The sequence below is a fragment of the Betta splendens genome, chromosome 6 (genome assembly GCF_900634795.4).
Source record: "Betta splendens chromosome 6, fBetSpl5.4, whole genome shotgun sequence".
Classification (NCBI taxonomy): Eukaryota; Metazoa; Chordata; class Actinopteri; order Anabantiformes; family Osphronemidae; genus Betta; species Betta splendens.
The window spans coordinates 10,567,423-10,582,041 of NC_040886.2; positions in this window are offsets into that span (position 1 = coordinate 10,567,423).

The window sequence follows — 14,619 nt, forward strand, 5'->3', positions numbered from 1 at the left end:
TAGACACAGACACAAGTCAGTCCAAACGAACTTCACATTGCGCTTTGGTGGCGCCGCTGCCCCTCTGCTTTTGCTGTGGGCGTGCGCGTGTCTGCAGCAGATGTCACTGGATCCCGGCTAACAAAGAGTTCACAGGTTAAAACAGTGTCCTCCCTCCCCATGGGGAGCTTCAGTGTTAGGGTGCGCACTTCCTCAGGACAACTCCCTCCCACACACACACACACACACACACACACACACGTTGGGATAATTGCGGTTCATGCTCGAGGCCACGTTCAATTGTTTCATGCGTTCCTTTTCTGCCCCTTTGCTACATGCGCTGTAGCACCTTGCTTCTAAAGCACGGCTTCCCCGGATTTAACTGAAAAAGCCGTTTTGCTTTGGCCGCGTTCCCAGAGCAGCTGCCAAATGCCAAAATGAGGAGCAAAACAGTGCCACAACAACCGCAGGACGACCACTCGTTCAATTAGAGGCAGAACCAGCCTGTCGACGTCTGACTTTCATTTTCATTAACTGTTTAACTTTATTTAAGCAACATGTTCCCCGAAAGAAGAAAGAAAGAAACCAGAACTTTTTTCATACAAAGCGAATGAGTCACGCTGTAAAGTGAAAATTGCAGTTATAAACCTTTAGTTTCATTTCAGTGTTTAGAATAATAAAAATATGCCTTACAGCGAGTTATCTGTCTGCTCCTATATAGGAATAGGAATAGAAAGAGAGGGAGTGTGCGTGTGTTGGAGCTTGATGCGTTATTCTGCATCTATCCATCGCTTTACAAAGTACGAGCGAACTGAGGACACGGCAACGGAAGACGTGATAACGCAAACCGCAGAATAGCTGCCTAATCCCCCGTCATTTCTACAATGTTGTTATACGGCTGATCCTCCATTAAGGAGGATCAGCCGCTCGCTGTGGATGAGGTGGGAAGCTGCAGAGAAGTGAGATCAGCAGGCAGTTATGCGCAGACAATAGAGCAGCTTGGAACATGCTGCTTGGGGGTTTACAGCGACTCAGAAGCTGCGACCGATGAGAAGATGAAGTAAAGGAGCTCACACTGAAACTGGTGCAGGAGATCACGCGTTAGAGAGGATTCGTAGAATGTAATGTAATGACCTGTCTCTGCTTCTTTGGGAGGCGCTGGAGCACTTTGCAGGTTCTGGTTCGAGGCACCAGCGTTCCATTAGCGGGGCTTCAGTCGTGGGCTGTGAGTAACCACCAGCTTCTCTTTGCCCGCGCTCGCACGCGTGGCGATGCTGGAATCCAGAAAGAAGCACAGTCTGTGAGTAATTTCTAACAGCAATCATGAAGATCTCCACGGAGCGGGCAGCCAGCCAGGCCTGCTCACCCAGGGAGTGCCTACACACACACACACACACACACACACACACACACACACACGCACACACACACGCACACATACACCACAAGCACGCACACACACACGCACACACACACACACACACACACACGCATGCACACACACACACACACGCACACACACACACGCACACACACACGCACACACGCACACACACACACGCACACACACGCATGCACACACACACGCACCCACACACACGCATGCACACATACACCACAAGCACACACGCACGCACACACACACACGCACACAGTCTTTCAAACTTAGTGCCAATAGAGTTGAACTGATTAACTAATCTTGATGAAATGAGTCGCCACCAGGCTAGTGGTGCTCCAAAGCAAGCTGTGCAGGGCTAATTGTCCCTGATGGTTACTTTATCGATGATTAGGAGTGAGGATCGTTCATTAGATCTCAACCAGACATGTGGTTAAAGCACGGAGGGGCCAGAGCGTCTCTGAACCCCCCGCATTCACGCAATCGCAGCAGCAGAGTCACAGAATGAGCACAAATGTGACCACAGCAGGTGAACATGGAGCCAGCTGACCGACGCATTCACTTACAGTGTATGAACAGTAATGGGTGTAATAACATGACACCCATCAGCAAACACATGCACTCAGATATAACGTCGACCAGAACTGCCTCTGGGCAGCGCCGTGTTTCCTGTGTTGTATTTTATTAAACTGTTTAATGTCACAGCACATTAAAAGGATCTTCAATTTTATACCTCATGAATTTCACTTCGCAGTTGTAAACATGTCCTGTTCTGACATTTACCAGAGCTTACATTGCTGGGACCAATCGCTTTACATCATACAGAGTGTCAACACTGACTTACGCATCACCTCATCGCTGCTTATTTTACCTGTGTCACGTCCCATCAAACTGTTCTTACATCTCCACAGGCGTGAAGTCATAGTCACCGCATTGTGTGTCCTCTGATACACACCCTGACCCCCACAAAAGCCCAGCGCAGTGTATTTCCTTGGCTGAATGAGAGGTAAACAATCACGGCTTCAGGCATCACAGGTGACACATCTCAGCAACAGGCTGAACACTTAACATTAGGCCCATTAGGCTGCAACTGCTGCAGAAAGCATATTGCGGTTTCGCCTCAGTGTTTTCCTGCGTCCAGACTTTGTTTGTGTGCGTTTCGGCTTCGCCGGTGATTGGCAAGTGTCTGAGCGTGGGATTGTTTATTTACATCCAGCAGGAACTTGCAGTTTTGTGGCTCCCGTGGAAAACAAGTAGGAGTGAGGTGACTTGAGAGCAGAAACAGGTGGGACGGAGAGAAGCCGGGAGACGGGAGCGTGAGACAGTAAGAGCTGCGTTTCCATACGAAAACAGGATGATTCAGGCCTGAAGAAAATGAAGTCACTGAGGTGGAAAGCAAGAAAATGCAGTTATTTGTGAAGTTACTGGCAGAAGCACGAGGAAAGAAAAAACACCTGTAACCTGAACCTGTGTTTGCTTTATCTCTGCTTGCATCTCTCCTTTCTGATTATATGCGGCCTCACGTCCGCGCTGGATCCCGTCCAGTGGCCGGGAGATTCCAGCCAACAGTCCATGCAGCAGTTTGAAATGAACCAGGGGGGAATGAAACACGTCTCACCCAGGTAGACGCAGTCCTGAACGGTTGGGAAGCGCTGCCAGAATCACCGTCACTGTCGGTGCGATAATCAGCTTTTCTGTGCGGGAGAGGAGAGGAAAGTACCGAGCGCGAAGGAGGGAGTGGCCGTCCGAGGAAATGGATGGCTGTTATCTCGCCAACAAATAAATGTTATTCTAAGGAAAGTCGTGGATTTCAACAGAAACGGGCGTAGCAGAAATTCAAACTCAGGCATCAGAGATGTCAGAGGCAACTTGACATCCTCTGATCGTTCGGGGGAGGGGGCGGGTGTTCATAACCCCTACACTGCAGCTATCGCTTCAGCCTTGTCAAACACACATCTTTTATTTGTTTATTTTGCTATCCAGATTAAATAATGCAGCCGAAACCTTGATAGGCCTTCGTACCGTGCATGGACCTTATCAGATTAATCAATGGGAGGAGGACGGTACAGAAAGAGACACAGATAGGAGGATAAAGTGTGAATTAGCCCTTCAGGGGAGGAGGCTGGCGTGAAGCCTCAGATGGTGTGTGGGTCTTTGAACACAACACGCTTAATAACATCCTCCCCTGTGTAGCTTGCGAATGTACACGTAGGTGTGCGTGCGCGCGTGTGTGTGTGTGTGTGTGTGTGCGTGTGTGTGTGTGTGTGTGTGTGTGTGTGTGTGTGTGTGTCCTGTATCATTTAATGAGTCTCTCCTCCCTCCATCAGCTGTGCTCCCTGTGTGGACTCCATTCGGGCTGTACAGTAACGCAGGAGGTATCGCTCGTCTCTTTACACAGATCCCATCTGTGGATTCTTTCCTCCGCTTCTAGGAGGCGCGAGCCGAAAAGAATAACAAACAAAGTGTGTGTTACGCTGTGGTTATTGTCAGCATAAGTGATCCTGACACACTGGAACCACGTACACAGATCCATAACACAACGGAAAGGTCGGCGAGGTTTCAACTTGGGCTGTCGTCACGGGTCGCTTGGCGGCAGCAGCCAGTGACAGACAAAGGAAGCAGAGACAGGAGGCATGTGCGCTCGACTTCCTGTCAGAAGGCTTAATTGTTGTGTGCCACGGGGACCGTGATTTCTCTCTCTTTTATTTATTTTTAGCCGCCGCTCTCTGTTGCACTCGTCCTCCGCCGGCCTCGTGTTTTTTTCCCCCCCGCTGCACTGTTGACAGGAGATTCCAATCTACAGAAGGAGCGGCAGAAAGAATGGCAGGAGCAGATACAGCGCTGCCTGTGGCCTTCAATGTGCCTCTCGCAGCTCACCAAAACCACAGATCGGGGGGGGTTCTGTTCAGCCTGGGGGGTGGGATTCAGACAGGGCTCCGTTAAAGATCAAGCCTGGATCTGACTTGCCAGAGTAAACAGCGTTAGCTCGGATTCCAGTGAACTAATATGCTGTGCTAGAGAGGCAAAAAACATCTGGATTACAATTAAACCACATTTCATTTTTCATAATATTACATACTTCTTGTAGAGCATTAAATTAAATCGATACCTTCTCTTGATATCTGCGTAAAGCGTTGGCTCCATGCAGACTGAGCTGACTGAGTGTCAGTTCTCTGCATTCTCCCAATGAATCATCTGCATCCTGTGCTGTAATTGCGGTCACTCGAGCATTAGGGGGGGTGGGGGTGTGGGGGGGGTGGGGGGCACGGGACGAAGATCAGGTAGGAAAAAAGCTAAAGATAACCTTCGAGCCACCGGCCCGTCCCCGCGTCGCATTCAGGTTCTCTTCTGTGTGTGGGCCTCAGACGAATCCACTCGGGTAAATACCAGAAATAATGCGATTTTATTAAAGATTACCAAAAACCAACATTTCTCCTGCCAACCCACCATCCCTCTTACTGGAAGTCTGATCTGACGCGCCGCTGCCAAAATGGTGCTCTGCGGTCAAATTACTGCTGGAGCATCAGCTCTAATCTTCTTTACCGCACCAGTGACCGGCCTGTTCTGCTATTAGGTCTCTATTTCTGGGCCTATTCATTAGAACAATGGAACGCATTTACCTGGTTTTCATTAACCCTCACAGGAACCTATTGACAATATTGTTCATGCCAGTAAAGTGTGACTTCCCCATGACTTGAGTCTGCCATAGGTGTGTTTTTAATCAGCGCCCTCACCTTTGAGGGACGCTCATTGTTGAGGTCTGCGGCTGGCTGCTCTGCTCGAAACCATAAATCACTCCATTACAGTATTTCAACCAATTGAAAGCAATTAAGGGCAGTTAAGCACCCAATTACCAACACATTCTGGCTGCTGTGGAACCTCAGCATCATTACAGAGAGGCTCAACGCTAATATGGTCACAATCCAGGCCGGGGTGATTCACGGTGTCCCTTACTTGCTCTATAAACGTGAGATTTAACTGAGCAATTTAGGCTAATTGGAAACAATTCACAGCAGTTAGGAGTTTCAATAAAAGTAAGGCCACTTGTAGAGCAGGACCCAGGGCCCCATGTTGGACGAGCACGAACGGCACCGCACCGAGGTGGGAGACGTGATTAATCACAAAGTGTACGTGTGAGAGTATCTGCGACTATTCATGCAGGTTCATTTGTAGTGGGACCCTCAGAGAGGCCCTTGTGCGGCACCTGACGGGGCCGAACAGGCCAGACTGAACCGTAAAAACACCTTCTCCTCCATTAGGCCATAATGAGCGCCGTGTCTGCTGGACTATGGCCGCTACCACAGCCCGAGCCCTCACTGGAGAGGAAATAAGGAGTGACTGGTACAATGACTCAATGTTAAGTGGAGGTGGCACTGGGAGAAGCCAGAGATATGTGCTAAGAGTGGCGCTGGTGGTGCTTATTAGCCTGCGAGGTGCCGGTGCTGCAGCAGGAAGTGCTTGCAGGCTTCTGGTTTGTCTCACGTTCTCTGTGTGTGCGCCGAGGCTTATGGGACAGATAAAAGTAGCAGCCATGTTTTTTTTTTGTTTTTTTTTTATTATGTGAACACGGCACCATTCTCTCCTTCATGTCGTCACCGGCCGGTAACACCTACAGTAACTGTGCCGCGCAACAATCACTTTCACTGCCTGATTGCATGAATACAGATGGAGCAGTGTGTGAAAATATGCAGGGTGAATAAATCAAAGCCACTGACAAGGAATGTTTGCGTGCCATAACCGATCTTCAGCGGATCTCTGTTGCTTGTTGTGTAACCGCATTATTTTAATCCTGCTGGTAGCGCTTTGGGAGTCTGGGGCAATCGTTTGCCCGACGGTGACACCCACAGGCAGAAGAAATGGGCAATAAATAAGGAGCGCAGGCCGCGGAGGCGCGGAGGAAAAGGGTAGAGCCGTGATAAAACTGGCAAAATGAAAGCCTTTATCTGCTTTTCATCGGCGGTAATGGTCATTAGCTCGGCTCGCGCTAGCTCGCAGTAAATTTTCAGCCTTTAGAATCACAAGGTCATTGCTTAGAATCACTGTGAGGAGCTGGTTATAAATCTCGGGGCTTTTATTCCCCCCCCCTCCCCCGACCACATGGGACAGCTCATTAGATTTTGCCCAGTTCAGCTGAAACCAATTCCATATGGTTGTTAACGGAAGAGAGTCAATTAGCGAGCTAACGGGGTCAAACGAGGGCACGAGGTTCCAGCGGCGAGATGGACAGACACAAACGCGGACGCCGCGCACGGCGGTGAACCGAAACATGAGGAGGCAGAGTTCCCATGTGTGTTTACTTCCACAAATGAAGACCAGCAGCTGTCTGGGAATTTCACCTATTGATAATGGGACAGTCGTCATAGTGACTATTGAGATCAGCTCATTTATGCAAAAAGAATGTTTGTCTTTTGTTGCAGACGGTCAAATGAGACTGAATGCAGGTAGATACTGTATAGACAAGTGTCAGATTGTTTTTTACATTGCCTCCTATTATTCTACAAATTAAAAGCACTAAATTGACAATCTTTACATTTTAATGACCTATTAGCCCCTCAACCCAGCCAATATAGGGTTCCCCCGGCCCCAAGCCTGACCTTAAACTTAAAGCCTATCAAACAAGCGGCGGCGTCCCCCCTCTTTCTGTCTCCTCAGTCTCTAAAGCAGACCACCTGGGAAACCGTCTTTAGCCTCCGCTTTAACCTCTTTACCTGTTTGAAGATCCCAGCATGAATCATGACCTCACTGAAGCCATGATCCTCACAGGAAGCGGGATTTAAAAATCAGGAAGTTGGGGCAGAGGGATAGCCCAAGGCCAGTAATCAATCACCGAGTATCTGGCATGAGGTCACCTGTCCGTGTGTGTGTGTGTGTGTGTGTGTGTGTGTGTGTGTGTGTGTGTGTGTGTGTGTGTGTGTGTGTGTGTGTGTGTGTGTGTGTGTGTGTGTGTGTTGAAGCGTTCGCTGTGTCCAACAATTAGAAAAACTCTGCCTTTGAGAATCACCGCTACATTAGATAGCATCTTGTCCAACCTTAGAACCAACAAAGGCAATCAGATAACACACGTGTTGCCGCAGCGACCATGTGTTTAGCGGAGGGTTGAGAACTTGGACCCATCCCCACCAACATCAAGAAAATAGTCACGATGATCGACCTGCAGCACCGAGAGCGTAGTTTAATGAAAAGCATGTTCTCCACACGTCGTGTTTCTGTGATCGCCGTATGAATGTTACAGTACATGACCTTCGTTGCTGCGGTTTGTGAACGTAGCGTGACCCCCTCGTTTCTATGGTTACAACATGGCAATATCCAATTAGTGGACTGACAGGTACAGACACACAACGAGCCGTGCGAGTATTCTCTCCGCTTCTCTCTCAAAGTGGACCGGACAAAACTGTGTTTGTATTCACTGTTTTCACTATTCTGATTCACCTACAAACACTGTGACTTTTAAATATGTTGTGTTTCTCTTTTGCTTTGCAGACATACTGACGCGTGTCTGGCTGAGACTCGTGGACGCTCGTCATCTTGTGCTCAGCCTGTCTTATTAAAGCCCTACTGCCCCCTGTGCATTTCTGCCTTTGTGTTCAGCCCTGTCATTTGCACTAACACCAGCGCAGGCCTCTTCAATCCCGCCGTCCCTCAGGGCAAACACAGGAGAGGAAAACAACAAATCCTGGGGCCTGTGTCGCTAGTTAGAATTGAAATAGATTAATTCCCTCTGCTGATTGTCTGCACGATCAGATTTTGGCTACACAGCAGTAATAAATCACATTAATAAGGAATGCATTTCATTTGATTAGCTTCCTGTTCATGTGCATACACTCCCACTCCCACACAAATGCAGATGCATTCATACACATCTCACATCGCATGCAGGGAATGATGCTTGCGTTCTTTCGGCAAACAGCTCTGGAAACCATTACAGTGTTCATGTTGAGTCACACGCAGGTTGATGAACTGCACCTGTCCCACTGAGTGAAGGCACAGAGCAGGCCGCTAAATGCACTGCAGCCTCCAGAGCTTCCGTGTCCCCTGCTGGCGAGGTCCCCTAATGGATGTAACCGGTCGCTATGGCCAACGTGTCCAAACCATTGTACGCGACACAGCTTCTTTTCATCCTACACCTTTGTTGTGCTGCACATGTATTTTTGTTACTGCATGTGTTTTCTGTGATCGAATCCGAGTCGTGGCCTGATTGTTTTCATAGTCTCCATTACTGTCAGTACGTATAAATATGCTGTGTACAACAGCCCCCATTATTACCTTACGTGATATGTGATATGATCTGCAGATCTAAAAATTCTTGCTGACTTACGTGGACTTGTGTGTTTGGTATTTGGTTGTTGGTTCTTTTTTTTTTTTTGCTTGGAGGACATGAGATGCAGCTGTTTTCTATTTGGCACCGCTACGCGCCACGCTTTCAGACACACCTATGCGCTACGGACGCCGCATTACCTCACTCTGTGAACTATGAACACAAAACGTGCCGCCCTGAGGTGAGGCTCTACCATAAGCGTCTATTGAGAAGGTTTTTTGGGGAAAAGATTCAGGGGAGCTGGGTTCAGTAAGTATTGTGTTAGAGCTGTCAACAAAGCGTCTCAATTGCACCCTGCTGACTTGAGCCTGCAAAGATTCTGTAGACGCGTCCATTTCTACACACTCTCATTTCTCTCTAGGCCAGTGAATTTTATTATTACCTGTAAAAGGAAATGGTATGTTGACTGGCTATCTGGAAGCGCTGACACAGTCCCTCTGGGCCCGGGGAGTAACTGGAACGCATAAAAGGACAGATGGAGCCAGAAAAAAAAAAAAAAACCCTGGACCTTTGATGTGTTGTTAGTGATAGAGCCTCATGTTGATGCGTTTGATGTCGGCGAGCCGAACTGTCAAGCTCAGCGCTCACACCTGGAACACTGTGAAACAGCGACTCTATCAAAGTGCACTGTAAATCCATGCAGCAGCTTTATGCAACGCGGCCGTGCATCATCGCCCGCGGGGCTTCGCTGAAACAGGTGGGACGAGCCAACAAACCCGATTAGCGATCTTCCTTACGTTTGTGAGACGTTTCAAACACTTGTCATCCTGAAATATCAAATAGAAGGCAGTGGACACCCGACTCTACATAAACACACGGAACGGAAACTTGACAGAGGCAGCAGCACTTCAGTCGACTCGCTCCCCCTTTGTTTTCTCTCCCCCTGGAAATCTCAAAGAGGTTCACTCCCTTTGTGTTTTTGTTGCAGAACTGAGTCTCACTAACAAACTGTCGAGCACTCAAAGAGCCTCTAAAAGCGTTCACGCTGCTTCGATGGGTTTTATTTGCTTTTTAAACGCCATAATCTCAATAACCTCGAAGTCAAACTGTGCACCAACCACAACTGAAATCACGCAGCGTTTCGCGTCCAGATGTTTGCTTCGTTTTTTTGTGCTTTCCTCTTACGAGCGCCGGGTTGGTGTTGTCTTTAAGGGCTAAATATGAGCAGTGAGCTTCAAACGCTGTAAACCAGCCACTTTTGAGCCGGTCGTAAAGGCGTCTGAGCAAAAGGTTCTCTGACAGTAAAACAGCGGGACTCTGTATACAGCACGCACGCACACGCACGCACACCTATAGACGTACAGAATCAAAGACTCCCCTGATGATGCCCCAATTAGGCGGTACCACATGCAAGCCATTGAGTGTGAAATTGAAAGCAGAGACGGGGACACCATTATAATCTCATTGCTCTGACTGTAGTGGACTGTAGTGTACTTGGGTCTGAGATCAAATCGTCATCGTGCTCGGACCAACACGTCTGACGGCGGTGACGAGATGAATTATTGCGATCTCTGGCTCACGGTCGCGCTCGCGGCTGTAGCGAATCATCATCCGGCGTTAGATCGAGTAGGATTGGGAACGTTTGGGACAGCTGTGTAATGTAGCTGCTACGCATCTCAGTTCACGTCCAATGATATGTGATCAAAGAAGCAGCTACCCAACAAACGCAGCAAACGTGTACAAATAAGCCAAAACAGCCGCTGCTGGACCAGAGCTGAGGTCCTAATTAATCCCCAATAGCACGTAGGTCTATTGAAAATGTGGTCTGATCTTCATTTGGAAAATAATTAATGTCCAACGGAAGAAAACAAGGCTGAGGAGTTTTTCCGTATCGCACGGGAGCGAGTCGGGTGGACTCACAGACACAGACCCATGCACAATGCTGCCTCTCCCCCACAGGCCTTTGCCCAGTGAGGTCGAATGCAAGAGCGGCGCCTGTAGGACTGCGCAGCGTCAAATCTACATACGAACCATATACAGTTGATGTATAATAAATGAACTCGCCCGCGCTTTATGTTTCCTTCTGTTTCCCTGCTCTTCTGCTCTTAATCTGAGGCTCTCAGCTTGACGTTGCTTTTCCTCTCTGCAGCCTCGAGGTTCCATAAACAGAGCAGAGGCAAATTTCCACCCTGGTTCCAGGGAGATGTCCTGCAGAGGCCTGAGGCGGTCGGGGGGCGGCCGGCTCCGTGGCCCAGACCGGAGCTGCAGCCTTTTGGCCTTCCGCTCCGCTGACAGCCGACTTACCGCACCTCTCGCGCTGGCGGCCCATCCTAAACGCACTGTGCAGCACACTGCGCCGCCTGTTCACATCTCTGCACCTCAGGCCCGCAAATTCCAGCTCCCAACGTCTCCTATTTGACCTGAGTTCAGGCTGTCATCGCAGCATTACAACAGTTGGCTCCACTTTAGGATTTAACCAAAGGGAGGAATAAAAAAAAAAAATCGGCGTTGTCCGCTGGGACTCATAAGAACTCAGAGGCAGAGTCACTGATATACGGAACCGTCATCTCCCCCTGCCTCCCTCCATCTATCTGTCTGTCTGCTCCCTGTAGGGGCTGTGATGCTCCTCCTAATGCGTATTTAACGTCTCGGCTGCGCTGTCACCACGCAGTCAGGATGATGTCTGTCCTGCCGCTCCACAGGACGTGCTGTGGTTTTGATGACAGTGGAACCGCTGCTGTAGCCTCCTCCGGGGCCCGCGGGCTCCGAGTCTGTCGGTCGTTTCATCCCTCCATCCATCCTGTCCCTCGCCTCCTGGGGTTTATGTCTCCTCGTGCCCCCCTTTGTCACAGCTTGTCCTGTCATTACTCACAGTGGCTATCTGATGACAGGAGCGAACAGGAGGAAAAGCGTGTGTGTGTGTGTGTGTGTGTGTGTGTGTGTGTGTGTGTGTGTGTGTGTGTGTGTGTGTGTACACTCGTCTCATCTTGTTACATCCTAATCAGCAGAGCAGCAGCCAACAGCGGGGAGCAAATCACATTAAGATAATTGGGAAACACTTCATGTTGGACAGCTGGGGTTGTGCTGAATTGATTAAATAAATTTGATGTCACAGAGGAAAACCAGTCCTCCCAGAGTGTAGCGACACCGCGAGTGCGCGTTTGTGTTGGTGCGTGCACCGGAACGCGTGCAGTGATAAAAGACACAAGAGACACAATTAAAGAAACAAGGCGAAGGTTTATCAACTCGTCACAGAAGAGAACGAGATGACTGAAAGAGGGAAAGCTACACAGTGAAGAAAAGGTCATGAGCGTAATGTAAGAGTAAAACTAGTAATATAGGAAGTAAATAGTAATTTGGTTTCATCAGCACAGACCACACAATGTTTCCTCTGGGTGACCACTAGATGTCACTGTTATCTCTGTATAAAATCTCCCTTAAATAACTCCTCTGATGTGTTTGACAAATATTGTAGCAGCTGCTGAAACTGCTCCACAGCCTCACACTGTTGTTCTCAATGCACTTCTCTGAAAATACCCGGCAAAATGAAAAAAACACGATATCTGCGTCAATAAACATAAAGAGATTAGCTCATAAAGGCTTTAGCGAAGTGTCACAAACATAAATGTGATAAATGGGCGACTCTGTTGTTCTGATTTCTTCTGAGGTCACTTCACCTTTGCTGGAGTAAGGACATATTGGCTTTAACTAAGTATATGCAAATGAGCAGCAAGTAATCAAAGTTCAGGCCGAATTGTTTAAGAGTTCATTGAACTGGAATGAAAAGATGTGGAGGAAATTACTTCAGTTTGTCATCGCTGTGGCAAATTAGGCAAGGACTGAATAAATGGATTAGCAGAAATATGTGTGCTTGAGGATGAAAGCGTGTGTGTGTGTGTGTGTGTGTGTGTGTGTGTGTGTGTGTGTGTGTGTGTGTGTGTGTGTGTGTGTGTGTGTGTGTGTGTGTGTGTGTGTGTGTGTGTGCGCCATCTGCCCGAATGCTTTGGAATGAGAAGCCAGGGTACACAACATTGCCTCCATCTTTTTAATGGTATACGTCCTACTCCTCCCTCTGTTGTCATGGTGATGTGTCCCTTCCCAACCTTTTTTTAGCTAGGTGTGCAGGGTTTGTTCCTCCTTTGCAATCTGACACACATACCGTGCAGCCGAGCTGCCATCAACACAGACTTGTTGAAGAGTCGACAGCTTGCAGTGTTGTGGGGAGAAAATTCCCAACGTGCTTATCTTCAGTTCATGAAAACACCTAAACTCATACCTGGGCTTATGAAAACCCTGATGTTGAACCTGAACCAACCTTGAAGGGATTGGAGGTTTAAAATAGCATCTCTCCTTGAGTCCTTTTAGGTAATTTTGTCTCCGCTCACTCAACTCAAATGCTGTTAAATGCAAACTGTTCTCCTTTATTCACCTCACTCCAACTTCCACCGCAGCCTGAAGCGCAACTTTGCGACGCAGGACTCTCGTTGCTGGGCATTAGTAATCGATTAAGGGGAGAAATACAGACTCAACTTATCTGATTTAGATTAGTCAAGCGGAGGAGAAGGGAGGAAGGGGAGGCATGGACAGACAGGCGCGACTCTCTTATCTCCAGCCTGTGGTCACATCCACTTTTCACACCTTCTGTTCTATCTGCCGCCCACGCGAACGCGTAAACACACACGGCTACCTGAGAAGCCACACACACACACACACACACACACACACACACACACACACACACACACACACACACACACTTAAAGCCGCGGTGCCTAATAGAAGCGTCGCCGGATGATTAATTATCACATGTATTGGCTATGATTTAGCCCAGTTATTACATTTCCCGGTGCATGGGTTTTCATCACCACCCAGGCTCACACAAGCGTGACACGGCTTTGTTTATTAGCGCTGCGCTCAAAGACAAAATGATCACGCCGGCGTTAGCATGTGCAAAACTTAACGCACCTGTAGCGACTCTATTATCCGTATCTGCAGACTGTTTGCTATTTCCCAGTGTCCCATTGTGTGGTTTAACAAAGCCTTTGTACCACGCAAACACGCGCTCACACATTCAGCAAAGCCCCTTAACACGTTATTATCAAGGCAGACAAAACAAACCATTTCCCTGTATGAGTGGTTTCCTATTACATTTGAACAGGAAGCAAATTAGGGTGAGGAGGCTGTTGCTGACGAGAGGTGTGTGTCTGGATGCCAGGTGCGCTGGAGAGCCCATTTTGCATATCAGAGAAGTGCTATTATGCACAGAGCCATGCATAGTCTGCATTAGTGGATGTAATGACCAAATGAGAGGAGTCTAAATGAGGGGTTAACACACACACACACACACACACACACACACACACACACGCACACGCACACACACACACGCACACACACACACGCACCAGCATTGGCGCTGTACAAACAACAAAACAAAACTCAAACCCTCCACTGTGCATCGAGTCCACGGCCATCGATGATGGACCGGACCAGCGCCGGGTTCGCATCTCCATACAACCTGTTCTCCATGCATATTCAGAAGGAGGCGACTGAAGCCGTGCCACGTCGTTAGCAAATGAAAAGCAGTTTAGCATGAGAATGAGCGGGGTCGCAGGAAAAGAGGTGCACGGGGACAGGACAGAGTCCACTCGGTCCATAATTGGTCCAGGAAGAGAAAAGGAGGCAGGGGACAGCAAGGCAAAGATGAGCGCTCACCCCATTGTTTTAATCAGCCTCATAGTGACGCTGCTGCCGGCATCTGGATACACAGTTTGTTTAGAACATCTGTTTGCATAATGGGGGGATTGTTAGTAGACAGAGCCATGCGATATTGAAATCACATGGCTCTGTCTAATAACTGCATTTGTTAGTGGGGTTTCATGTCCAGGTACAGTAGCATGACACGTCTGCACCCTGAGGGTCGCCGGCTTTGATCGTGCGCAGTGTCCTCATCATTTGCAAAATAAAAACAATCCTTTTCTCAAAACCA